Here is a 13,217-nt window from a genome sequence, read left to right on the forward strand (position 1 = left end):
CCCATGTACCTGGGTAGGGCAAAAGAAAAAAGAATAAACAGATAAAAGAATAGGGACGGGACCTGCACCAGTGGGAGGGAGCCGTGAAGGAGGAAATGTTTCCACACACTAGGAAGCCCCTTCAAGCGTGTAGACTGCAGGTGGCGGAGAGGGGGGGAGCTTCAGAGCCGCGGAGGAGAGCGCAGCAACAGGGGTGCAGAGGGCAAAATGGAGAGATTTCCGCACAGAGGATCGGTGCCGACCAGCACTCACCAGTCCGAAAGGCTTCTCTGCTCATCCCCCGGGGCAGGCAGGACTGGGAGCTGAGGCTCAGGCGTAGGTCCGAGTGCAGGGAGAGGAATGGCGGCGTGAACAGAGCCTGAAGGGGTTAGTGCACCACGGCTAGCCGGGAGGGAGTCCGGGAAAAAGTCTGGACCTGCCGAAGAGGCAAGAGACTTTTACTTCCCTCTTTGTTTCCTGGTGTGCAAGGAGAGGGGATTAAGAGCGCTGCTTAAAGGAGCTCCAGAGACCCGTGCGAACCGCGGCTAACAGCACGGACCCCAGAGACGGGCATGAGACGCTAAGGCTGCTGTGCCACTTGCAGCACAAGTCACTCTCCACACCTCCCTTCCAGGGATCCTGTGCAGCCCACCACTGCTAGGGTCCCGGGATCCAGGAACAACTTCCCTGGGAGAACGCACGGCGCACCTCAGGCTGGTGCAACGTCATGCTGGCCTCTGCCACGGCAGGCTCGCCCCGCACTCTGTACCCCTCCCTCCCCGAAGCCTGAGTGAGCCAGAGCCCCCTAATCAGTGGCTCCTTTAACCCCATCCTGTCTGAGCGAAGAACAGACGCCCTCTGGTGACCTACATGCAGAGGCAGGGCCAAATCCAAAGCTGAGTCCCAGGAGCTGTGCGAACAAAGAAAAGAAAGGGAAATCTCTCCCAGCAGCCTCAGAAGCAGCAGATTAAATCTCCACAATCAACTTGATGTACCCTGCATCTGTGGAATACCTGAATAGACAACAAATCATCCCAAATTGAGGAGGTGGACTTTGAGAGCAAGATTTATGATTTTTTTCCCCTTTTCCTCTTTTTGTGAGTATGTGTATGCTTCTGTGTGAGATTTTGTCTGTATAGCTTTGCTTTCACCATTTGTCCTAGGGTTCTATCCGTCCATTGTTTTTGTTTTTATTACTTAAAATTTTTTTCTTAATAATTATTTTTCCATATTAATAACTTTATTTTACCTTACTTTATTTTATTCTCTTTCTTTCTTCCTTTCTAATTTCTCTCCCTTTTATTCTGAGTCGTGTGGATGAAAGGCTCTTGGTGCTGCAGGCAGGAGTTAGTGCTGTGCCTCTGAGGTGTGAGAGCCAACTTCAGGACACTGGTCCACAAGAGACCTCCCAGCTCCACGTAATATCAGATGGCAAAAATCTCCCAGAGCTCTCCATCTCAACACCAACACACCCAGCTTCACTCAATGACCAGCAAGCTATAGTGCTGGACACCCTATGCCAAACAACTAGGAAGACAGGAACAAAACCCCACCCATTAGCAGAGAGGCTGTCTAAAATCATAATAAGTCCACAGACACCCCAAAACACACCACCAGACGTGGACCTGCCCACCAGAAAGACAAGATCCAGCCTCATCCACCAGAACACAGGCACTAGTCCCCTCCAACAGGAAGCCTACACAACACACTGAACCAACTTTAGCCACTGGGGACAGACACCAAAAACAATTGGAACTACGAACCTGCAGCATGCAAAAAGGAGACTCCAAACACAGTAAGCAAAATGAGAAGACAGAAAAACACACAGCAGATGAAGGAGCAAGATAAAGACGCACCAGACTTAAAAAATGAAGAGGAAATAGGCAGTCTACCTGAAAAAGAATTCAGAATAATGATAGTAAAGATGATCCAAAATCTTGGAAATAGAATAGAGAAAATGCAAGAAACATTTAACAAGGACCTAGAAGAACTAAAGAGGAAACAAGCAACGATGAACAACACAATAAATGAAATTTAAAATACTCTAGATGGGATCAATAGCAGAATAACTGAGGCAGAAGAATGGATAAGTGACCTGGAAGATAAAATAGTGGAAGTAACTACTGCAGAGCAGAATAAAGAAAAAAGAATGAAAAGAACTGAGGACAGTCTCAGAGACCTCTGGGACAACATTAAACGCACCAACATTCAAATTATAGGGGTTCCAGAAGAAGAAGAGAAAAAGAAAGGGACTGAGAAAATATTTGAAGAGATTATAGTTGAAAACTTCCCTAATATGGGAAAGGAAATAGTTAATGAAGTTCAGGAAGCACAGAGTCCCATACAGGATAAGTACAAGGAGAAATACGCCAAGACACATATTAAACAAACTATCAAAAATTAAATACAAAGAAAACATATTTAAAGCAGCAAGGGAAAAATAACAAACAACAGACAAGGGAATCCCCATCAGGTTAACAGCTGATCTTTCAGCAGAAACTCTGCAAGCCAGAAGGGACTGGCAGGACATATTTAAAGTGATGAAGGAGAAAAACCTACAACCAAGATTACTCTACCCAGCAAGGATATCATTCAGATTTGATGGAGAAATTAAAACCTTTACAGACAAGCAAAAGCTGAGAGAGTTCAGCACCACCAAACCAGCTTTACAACAAATGCTAAAGGAACTTCTCTAGGCAAGAAACACAAGAGAAGGAAAAGACCTACAATAACAAACCCAAAACAATTAAGAAAATGGGAATAGGAACATACATATCGATAATTACCTTAAAAGTAAATGGATTAAATGCTCCCACCAAAAGACAGAGTGGCTGAATGGATACAAAAACAAGACCCATATATATGCTGTCTACAAGAGACCCACTTCAGAACTAGAGACAGATACAGACTGAAAGTGAGGGGATGGAAAAAATATTCCATGCAAATGGAAACCAAAAGAAACCTGGCGTTGCAATTCTCAGGTCAGACAAAATAGACTTTAAAATAAAGACTATTACAAAAGACAAAGAAGGACACTACATAATGATCAAGGGATTGATCAAAGAAGAAGCTATAACAATTGTGAATATTTATGCACCCAACACAGGAGCACCTCAATATATAAGGCAAATACTAACAGCCATAAAAGGGGAAATCAACAGTAACACATTCATAGTAGGGGACTTTAACACCCCACTTTCACCAGTGCAATGGAATCATAGTTGTGTCACCTTGTGGCAGCATTATCCACTTATCTCCCCCTGGCAGCTCTCAGAGTTGCAAAGATGGGTTAATGTTGGTACGTGTGATGGTAAGAGGAGCCAACCCACTTCCTCCCTTGAGTCCTACCTAAATCCTTGTATTCTGGCTCTGAGAGACAATACCCTATATTGTTTCTCATACAAAACTATGGAGTTTGGATTTTATTCTTTTTATGCTTTTTTTTTCTTTCTCAGTTCTTTAAGGCAGAGGGAGTGAGCCTCTTGACTAGATCTCCTTGTCTCTTTCTGGCTTGCTTGTGTTTGAAAGCTTCTTTTTCCTCCTTTCTTTTTATTTTTAATTTTTATGTGTTTGCCTGATCTTCCTTGATGTTGGGCCCAGAAATCTATCTCACAATTCCTCCGATTAGCAGTGCAGCTCCACTGCTGTGGCCTGAGCTATGACCTTCTCTGCAATGACTCTCACATGGCCTCATGTGCCAGCTGGGAATCATTGCACATTTAGGTCTTTGGAATACTGAAATACATGGATATCTAATACTGATTGTTACGATTTTAGTTCCAATAACTTGATTTTATATTTTGGTCATTTGGGGTAAGAAGAATAAAAAGGCTTACATTAAAGGAACATAACTTGAAAAAAATGTTATGAAAAACCCCATGATATTTGGGGGACCGGGATGAGTGATGTGAAGGTTATTAGACCCTTCGTACTTAAGTATGAATTGTTTCTTTTCAACTCTGCGTGAGATTAACTTCACTAAATTGAGTCATTTAGAATGCTCAAGAATGTGAATGTGTAAAGATAAACGTATTACAAAATATTAACATGCATTAGATGTATTAAAGTACTTTGGTATATTAGCTATTTTGGTTTTGTTTATGGGTTATACATTTAAAGTTGCTTTAACAGTCATGACCATTTTCTTTTTTGAAGCTATTACTTGTCTTAGAAAGAGCATAATGATCATTAGAGTCATTGTGTTCTAAAGTACACTGACCACTAGATGACAGAAGCTAGACAGTGATTTTCAAGGTTAGGCCCAATGCAGAGCATTGCTAGGTTCTGTTAGAACCTTTACTAAAATAAATAAATAAATAAATGGAATTTTGTGAAAATGGACATTTTTAAATATCTGCATACCAAAATTCTTGAGCAGTAATATCAAGACACTACAAAGTTGTACTTCTAAATTTTCATTGTTCTTACCTGTGTTTGGCATCAGTCATGATTTCATATTAAATGTATATAGTACATAAAAAGAGTATTAAAAGGAAGAGTGGTAATAACATATAAAGTATGCTCATCTATTTTTTTTTCTGACCATAGTGATTCTAGAAGAAAGCATTGTCCTCTTCTGTCATGTAAGAGTACTTGAATCTTCCATTTTCTCATCTGGCTTTTCTACCAGTGTGGCAAGCTGTGAAAAGTCTACTTAGGGGAGTTCTAAGTCTGGCCAATTGCTGGTTTCAAAACTGTGAGTTTAGGATATCAGCAAAGATAATTACATACCAAAATTTCTTGTGGATTTTCTGTTGTATGCCTATCGCTTTGTAATTATATAAGAATAAAAAAACCTTTTGTCTAAATAGATTTAGAATCTACTTTCCTGCAGTTAAGAAAAGAAATATTCTTTCCCTCAGAGTTTTCAAGTGACCAAAATTCAGCTAATTTATTATAATTTTTTTAAAAATTAGTTTCAATTAGGTTCTCAGATGCCATTTCCTTGAATACTGAATGAATGAATATACTTCATCTTTCAGTTGGATGTGGGTCCAGTGTTCTCAATGAGTGTTATGACCCTTATTCTTGGTGTAGCACTGAGAAGCTCTCATAATTTTGTGGCGGAAAGTGAACAACAACAGCTATTCAAGGAAAAATTAGATTATTCCCATACTAAAGCAGGGGACTAGGGAGAAACTGACTTCAACCCATTGCATTGCCTAGGAAGTATGGGGACCCCAGGGGGGAAATATATATATATATATATATATATATATATATATATATATATATATATATATATATATATATAAAATCTTTGGAGGAGAAAAAAGTCAATTCCCCAATCCCAGAAAGACAAACACTTTCATAATCATTCCACGGAGGCCAACAGGTTGCAAAACCAACTGAATAGCCCTGCAAACATAAATCTCCACCAGACTCCTTAACTCTTTTTTTTTTTTTTTTTTTTTTTGCGTTACGCGGGACTGTCACTGTTGTGGCCCCTCCCGTTGCGGAGCACAGGCTCCGTACACGCAGGCTCAGCTGCCATGGCTCACGGGACTAGCTGCTCCACGGCATGTGGGATCTTTCCGGACCGGGGCATGAACCCATGTCTCCTGCATCGGCAGGCGGACTCTCAACCACTGCGCCACCAGGGAAGCCCCAGACTACTTAACTCTCATCAAAGTAAGTGGGCTCCCAAGAAACTACCCAGAATGCTAGAGTGATTCAATCCTTCCCAGGGAACTCATTCAGTTGTTTACTCATTTGACACTGTTATTGAGGGTTCAGTATGTATTACGCATTGCTGTAAGGAATAGGGACACAGGATGACTAGGACAGGGACCCTAATAGGAAACAACAACAACAAAACCTCCAGATGTTCTGTCTCTGTGCATCACTCCTGACTGTTCCAATGTCTTCTGAAATACCTGTCATTGAACTGACCCAAGCTTAGTTTCATTTTGATGGGTATAGTGAGTGATGATGATGATTACAAAAGTTCCCATTTGGCATTTTGTACATTTAGTCATTATTTCACTTAATCTTCACAGAAGTTCTGTGAAAGTGTTGGAGCAAACAAAGCTGAAATATATTTGTTCCAACACGCTCCTGAACAGCCAGTGGATTAAAGAAGAAATCAAAAGAGAAATCAAAAAACATCTTGAGATAAATAAAATGGAAACACTACCAAAACTTATGGGTTACAGCAAAAGCGCTTCTAGAGGAAAGTTTATAGCTATAAACATACACATCGAGGGGAGAAAAAAATCTCAAGAAAACAACAAAACATCTCAAAGAACTGGAAAAAAAATAAGAAATTAAGCTCAAGGTTAGCAGAAGAGAGGAAATAATAAAGATTAGAGTATAAGTAAATGAAATAGAGAACAGAAAAACAAAGAAAATATTAACCATAGTTTTTTCTTTGAAAAGATAAACAAAACTGACAAACGCCTAGCTAGACTAACCAAGGAAAAAAGAGAGGAGACCCAAATCAGATATAAATGAAAAAGGAGACATTACAACTGATACCACAGAAATACAAAAAATCATAAGAGTCTACTCTGAAAAATTATTTGTCAACAAACCGGGCAACCTAGAAAAAAACGGAAATATTCTTAGAAATATACAACTTACCAAGACTGAATCAGAAAGAAATAGAAAGTCTGAATAGGCCAAGTACTAGAAGGATATTGAATCAGAAATCAAAACTACCAATGAAGAAAAGCCCAGGACCAGATAACTGGTGAATTTTATCAAACACTTAAAGAATTAACACCAATGCTTCACAAACTCTACCAAAATATCAAAGAGGAGAGAACACTTCCAACACTTCCTTATTTTACAAGGCCAACATCCTGATACCAAAGCCAAATAAGGATACTACTAGAAAAGAAAACTAGAGGTCAATATCCCTGATAAATATAGATGCAAAAAATTTCAACAAGATACCAGCAAACCAAATTCAGCAGCACATTAAAAGGATCATTCACCATGATCAAGTGGGATTTATCCCTGTGACGAAAGGACGTTTCAACATATACAAATCAATGTGATATATAAATAGAATAAAAGATAAAGTCATATGATCATTTCAATAGGCACAGAAAAAGAGCTTGAGAAAATTCAACATCTTTTCATAAAATTTTTTTTAAAAGCTCAAAAAATTGGGTATAGGAAGAATGAACCTCAAGACAACAAAAGCCATATATGACAAGCCCAAACCCACAGCAAGCGTTATCCAATGATAAAAGGTTGACAGCTTTTCTTCTAAGGTCAGAAAGAGCACAAGTGTGCCCACTCTCACCACTCCTATTGAACACTGTACTGAAAGTCCTAGCTAGAGCAATCAGAAAAGACAAAAAAAGAACAGACATCCATATTGGAAAGGAAGAAGTAAAACTGTCTTTGCAAATGACATGATCTTAATATAGAAAACCCCAAAGACTCCACCCCCCAAAAAAAACTAACAACAAATTCAGTAAAGTTGCAGGATATAAAATCAATGCATAAATTTAGTTGTATTTCTATACAATAGCAACATACTATCTGAAAAAAAGTCCCATTCACAATAGCATCAAAAACAATAAAGTAGTTAGGAACAAATTTTACAAATGAATTGACATCTGCACAATGAAAACTATAAGACTTAGATGAAAGAAACTGAAGAAAACAAAAACAAATGGAAAGCTATCCCATACTCATGGATCAGAAGAATTAATATTGTTAATATCTCCATACTACCTAAAGCAATCTACAAATTTGATGCAATCTCCATCAAAATTCTAAGCCATTTTTCACAATGGTAGGACAAACAATCCTAAAATTTGTATGTAGCCAAAGTAATCTTGAGAAAGAACAAATAGCCAAAGTAATCTTGAGAAAGAACAAAGCTGGAGGCACTATAATTACTGATTTCAAACTATACTACAAAGCTATTGTAATTTAAAAAAAGCAGTATGATATTAGCATAAAAGATGACACATAGACCAATGGAACAGATTCAAGAGCCCAGAAATAAAGGAGCCAGGAATATACAATGGGGAAATGATAGTCTCTTCAATAAATGGTGTTGGGAAAACTGGATATTCACACGCAAAAGAATGAAACCAGACTCTTCCCTTACACCACTCATAAAATATTACATTAAAGATTTAAATACAAAACATGAAACCATAAAACCCCTAGAAGGAAATGGGAAAGCTCCTTGTTATTAGTCTTGGGAATGAATGTTTTGGATATGACAACAAAAGCAAAAATCAACAAGTGGGTCTACATCAAACTAAAAAAACCTAAATCTGATTTAAAAACGGGCAGAGGATCTGAATAGACATTTTTTCCAAAGAAGACACACAGATATCTTGGCCAGAAAGTACATGAAAATGTGGTTGACATCACTAATCATCAGGGAAATGCAAATCAAAACCACGATAAGGTTTTTCTCCATGTCCCTCACAGTGGGCAGCAGATCTGAGGGGAGCTATCTGCTGAAGGTTCTGGGCCAATTGCTTTTTTGGGGCCCCACTGCCACCCACCCCACTCCTCCGTGGAGAGAAGATGGTGGGCCAGAACAGCACCATCTTGGGTGGAACACTTTTCATCAGGTACTACATTTACTTTGACCTCGAGACAGAGTGACCCCAAATTCAAGAACAGGCTGTGAGAATGAAGAAAGAAACAAAAGCTTGACAAAGAGAGAGTTGGCTTTCCAAGTTACCTGACCTTAAAGATGCTGAAGCTATTCAGAATTTCTTTTTCCAATAACTATGGCTTGGTGAAGAGTTACTAGCCCAGGGTGAATATTGAGAAGGGTATAGACCACCTGACAAATGCAGTTGCTGTGTGTGGACAGTCATAGCAGTTATTGCAAGTGTTAGGGCTAACAATTCAACAACCAGTGTTCCAGATGCTTTTGACTAAGCTTCCAACAATTAGAGAATTAATTATAAATGCTCAGAGCTTGACTGAAGGTGATGTGGAATGAGAAAAAATGTCAACATAATTATCTCAATTTAAAATATTTTAAAAATCTTAACTCAGAAGATGAGCAGCTCTGGGGGTGGGGTGGGGGACATAAGGGCAAATATGCTTGTTTTTGACTGTCCTACACTGAAATCTACCAAAGTTAATTTTTACTTTGTGTAGAGCCATTTGTCTGTTTTATTTATTTTTCCCAGTAAAAAGCATATTTTGAGAGAGATTTTCATTTTATAAATACACTGTGTGTTACTGAAATTTAGATTTTGTTTATTCCTAAAACATGCAATTAAAATATACATATCACATTGTTTACATTACAAATACTCAGTGCTCAGTTTTGAAAGATGGCCAAAAAAGTGTAGAAGAAAGCTGAAGAATGCACATTTTTTTTAAGCAAGTACATTTTGCTTTACATCAGAAAACTGGATGGAAACTTGATTGTGTTTATCAAAGGTGAACATTAAAATCTTTGATTCTTTCCGTTTAATCTTTTTCCTCCCGGACCAGGGCACGAACCCACGTCCCCTGCATCGGCAGGCAGACTCTCAACCACTGTGCCACCAGGGAAGCCCTGTTTAATCTTTTATACATGTGAGATGTGCTGCTGTACTGTAGTAACAATTTCACCCTCCACTATGTATATTAATCTTGACATGTTTTGGTTAAATCAGTGGGCTTAATGTGTTCTGGATAGTTATCTCCTTAATAACTATCTAACTCATTTAGATATATGTAGTTGCAAATAGCACTGGAAATTAGATCTATGTGCATCCCTAATCTAGATGAATGAGCTTCAGCAGTTAATGTCTGCCCACTTACCTCTTTTATAAAATGAGAGAATTGGTCTGCTTATTCAGAGAAGCCTCCCTTTCAGCTTCTAATTTCTTTGGTTCTGTTCAGCATCTTCAAATCCACCTTCTTCTGAGGGATATATCTGTTTGGGCAACCACACTTGCATTTTTTAATATTCTGAATTTTACATGCTTGCCTGACTTGGTATTTCTGAACTGTTTTTTTAAGATATAAATTGTGTTGATTTTCACTGAAATTATGGTTCTATCACTACTTCTTTAAATTAATCTGAAACTTAACCTTCAAGTTAAAAACAAAACAAAACAAAAAAACCATGAGATATCACCCCACACCTGTTAGAATGTCTATAATCAAAAAGACAAGAGATTACAAATGTTGACAAGGATGTGGAGAAAAGAGAACTCTTGTACACTGTTGCTGGGAATGTAAATTGGTACAGCCACTATGGAAAACCACATGAAGCTTCCTTTAAAAATTAAAAATAGGGCTTCCCTGGTGGTGCAGTTGTTGGGAGTCCGCCTGCCGATGCAGGGGACGCGGGTTCGTGCCCTGGGTCCGGGAGGATCCCGCATGCCGCGGAGCGGCTGGGCCCGTGAGCCGTGGCCGCTGAGCCTGCGCATCCGGAGCCTGTGCTCTGCAACGGGAGAGGCCGCGGCAGTGACAGGCCCGCATACTGCAAAAAAAATAAATAAATAAAAAATAGAGCTACCATATGATCCAGCAATCTCCCTTTGAGGTATATATCTGAAGGAAATGAGATCACTATCTTGAAGAGATAGCTGCATCCTCATGTTCATTGCAGCACTAACCTAAGTGTCTGTCAACAGATAAATGGATAAAGAAGTTGTGGTATATATGTACAATAGAATTGTACAATTCAGCCATAAAAAAGAAGGAAATTCTACCATTTAAGACAACATGGGGCTTCCCTGGTGGCACAGTGGTTAAGAATCCACCTGCCAATACAGGGGACATGGGTTCAAGCCCTGGGCCAGGAAGATACCACATGCCATGGAGCAACTAAGCCCTTGCACCACAACTACTGAGCCTGCCCTCTAGAACCAGTAAGCAACAACTACTGAATCCCCTACACCTAGAGCCCATGCTCCACAACAAGAGAAGCCACCACAATGAATAACCTGTGCACCACAATAAAGAGTAGCCCCTGCTAGCCGCAACTAGAGAAAGCCCACGCGCAGCAACAAAGACCTAACACAGCCAAAAATAAATAAATAAATATTTTTAAAAAGACAATATGGATGGACCTTGAGGGCATTATGCTTAGTGAAGTAAGTCACACAGAAAGACAAATACTGTATGACAACATTTATATGTGGAATCTAAAAAAAAAAAAATCTAAAAAACCCCCAAAAAACTAAAAAGCAGATTGTGGTTACCAGGATTGGAGGGGTTTGGGGAAGGGAGATGGAATATGTGAAGATAGTAAGAGGGTGCAAACTTTCCATTATAAGATGAATAAATTCTGGGGATCTAATTTATAGCATGGTGATTATACTTAACAATACTTTATTGTGTGATTGAAAGTTGCTAAGAGAGTAGATCTTAAAAGTTCTCACCACGCACATAAATTAACTATGTGAGGTGATGGATGTGTTAACTGACTTTAGCATGGTAATAATACCACAATATTTATATATATCAAGTCATCATGTTATACAATGTTATATGTCAATTATACAATGTTATATGTTAAACTTATACAATGTTATATGTCAATTATATGTCAATAAAGCTGGGAAAAATAAATGTCAAAAAAGATATTTGTTCAGTAGAGCAAGGCTGAATAGAGTGATATCCACTTGCTCTTTAATAGATTTTTCCAGAGGCCTCAGGCAAAGACACTTGATCTTCTCTAAGAGGTGTTTTTCTCTTATAGAAAGGACTATTTTAATGTTTTGATTGATCTTTCTGACCTAAGGTCTTAGTTTTGCTCATCCATTGGAATAGAATTTTTTTTTTTTTGGCTGCGTTGGATCTTCGTTGCTGCGCGCGGGCTTTTCCCTGGTTGCGGAGAGTGGGGCCACATCTCATTGCAGTGCACGGGCTTCTCATTGCGGTGGCTTCTCTTGTTGTGGAGCACAGGCTCTAGGCACGCGGGTTTCAGTAGTTGTGGCTCGCAGGCTCTAGAGCACAGGCTCAGTAGTTGTGGCACACGGGATTAGTTGCTCCGTGGCATGGGGGATCTTCCCAGACCAGGGATCGAACCCCTGTCCCCTGCATTGGCAGGCGGATTCTTAACCACTGCGCCACCAGGGAAGCCCTGGAATAGAATTTTTAAAGTATTTTAAAACTCTATCTTCAGTATACTTTAATGTCTTCTGCTTCAGATATTTGAAACTAATAATGTCATGTGAGACTGTCAGCCAGGGTGACTACCAATGTCTTTTCCAGCATAGTCAGCTTATATGGCTGCTCAAGACTTAAGAAAGAGTGTTCCCAGGAAAAAGGCCAATGGCCTTTTAAGACCTAGCCTTTAAAACACAAGGCATTACTTCTGCCATATATATTGTTTGAAGTAGTTACAAGCCCACCTAGATTCAAGGGAGGGGTCATGAGAGATGTATCAAAAAATTTGCAACTGGGTTTGAAAACCACCATGGGTGGTAATGAGAAGGTTTTAAGATGGGAACACTTTAACCAGATTTGCATTTTAATTAGATCCACCTGGCTGGAATGAGAATAGATGTGGTGAGACCAGTTGAGAGAAAGAAATGGTAGTAGTGGAGATGTGAATGGATACAGAGGTGTGAATGGATTCAGGAAATATTTAAGAGCTAAAATCTATGGGATATAAAACAATAACTGTAACACTACCATTTGGCTTATAACATATATGAATGTAATATACTGACAATAGCACAAAGGAGGAGGACAGAAATGAAGTTAGGATGGAATAAAGTTTCTACATTTTATTGAAATTAAGTTAGAATTAACATGAAGTGGATTGTGGTATAAATTAAGATGCATATTGTAATCCACAGAGCAACCAGCCACTAAGAAAATAACAAAAATTGTTTAAAAATCAACACTTGAATTAAAATGGTACAGTATAGAATTTTATTTTGAAAAATAGTAAAGAAAGAAGAATAAAAGAGACATGAGGCATATAGAAAATAAATAGCAAAGTGGAAAACATAACTTCCACCATATCAGTTACATGAAGTGTGAATGTATTAAACACTCCAAATATAGAGATTACACAACAAACAAAAATCCAGGACAAGATGACTTCACTGGTGAATTCTACAAAACATTTAAAGAATACCAATCCTTCTCAAACTCTTCCAAAAAAATAGAAGAGGAGGGAACATTTCCATACACATTTTACAAGACCAACATTACCCTGTTACCAAAACCAGAAAAGAATGCCACAAGAAAACAAAATTACAAGCCAATAGCCCTGTTGATGAACATAGATGCAAAAATCCTCAACAAAATATTAGCAAACTGAATTTAACAATACATTAAAAGGATCATAT

At 38.8% G+C, this 13,217-nt stretch overlaps 1 pseudogene; it reads left to right on the forward strand.

Moving 5' to 3' along the window:
- The first annotated feature begins 8,481 nt into the window (after nucleotides 1-8,481).
- Nucleotides 8,482-8,908, forward strand: LOC101319021 (mitochondrial import receptor subunit TOM20 homolog; annotated as a pseudogene).
- Nucleotides 8,909-13,217: the final 4,309 nt, after the last annotated feature.

The sequence above is a fragment of the Tursiops truncatus genome, chromosome 6 (assembly GCF_011762595.2).
Source record: "Tursiops truncatus isolate mTurTru1 chromosome 6, mTurTru1.mat.Y, whole genome shotgun sequence".
In the NCBI taxonomy this organism is placed as follows: domain Eukaryota; kingdom Metazoa; phylum Chordata; class Mammalia; order Artiodactyla; family Delphinidae; genus Tursiops; species Tursiops truncatus.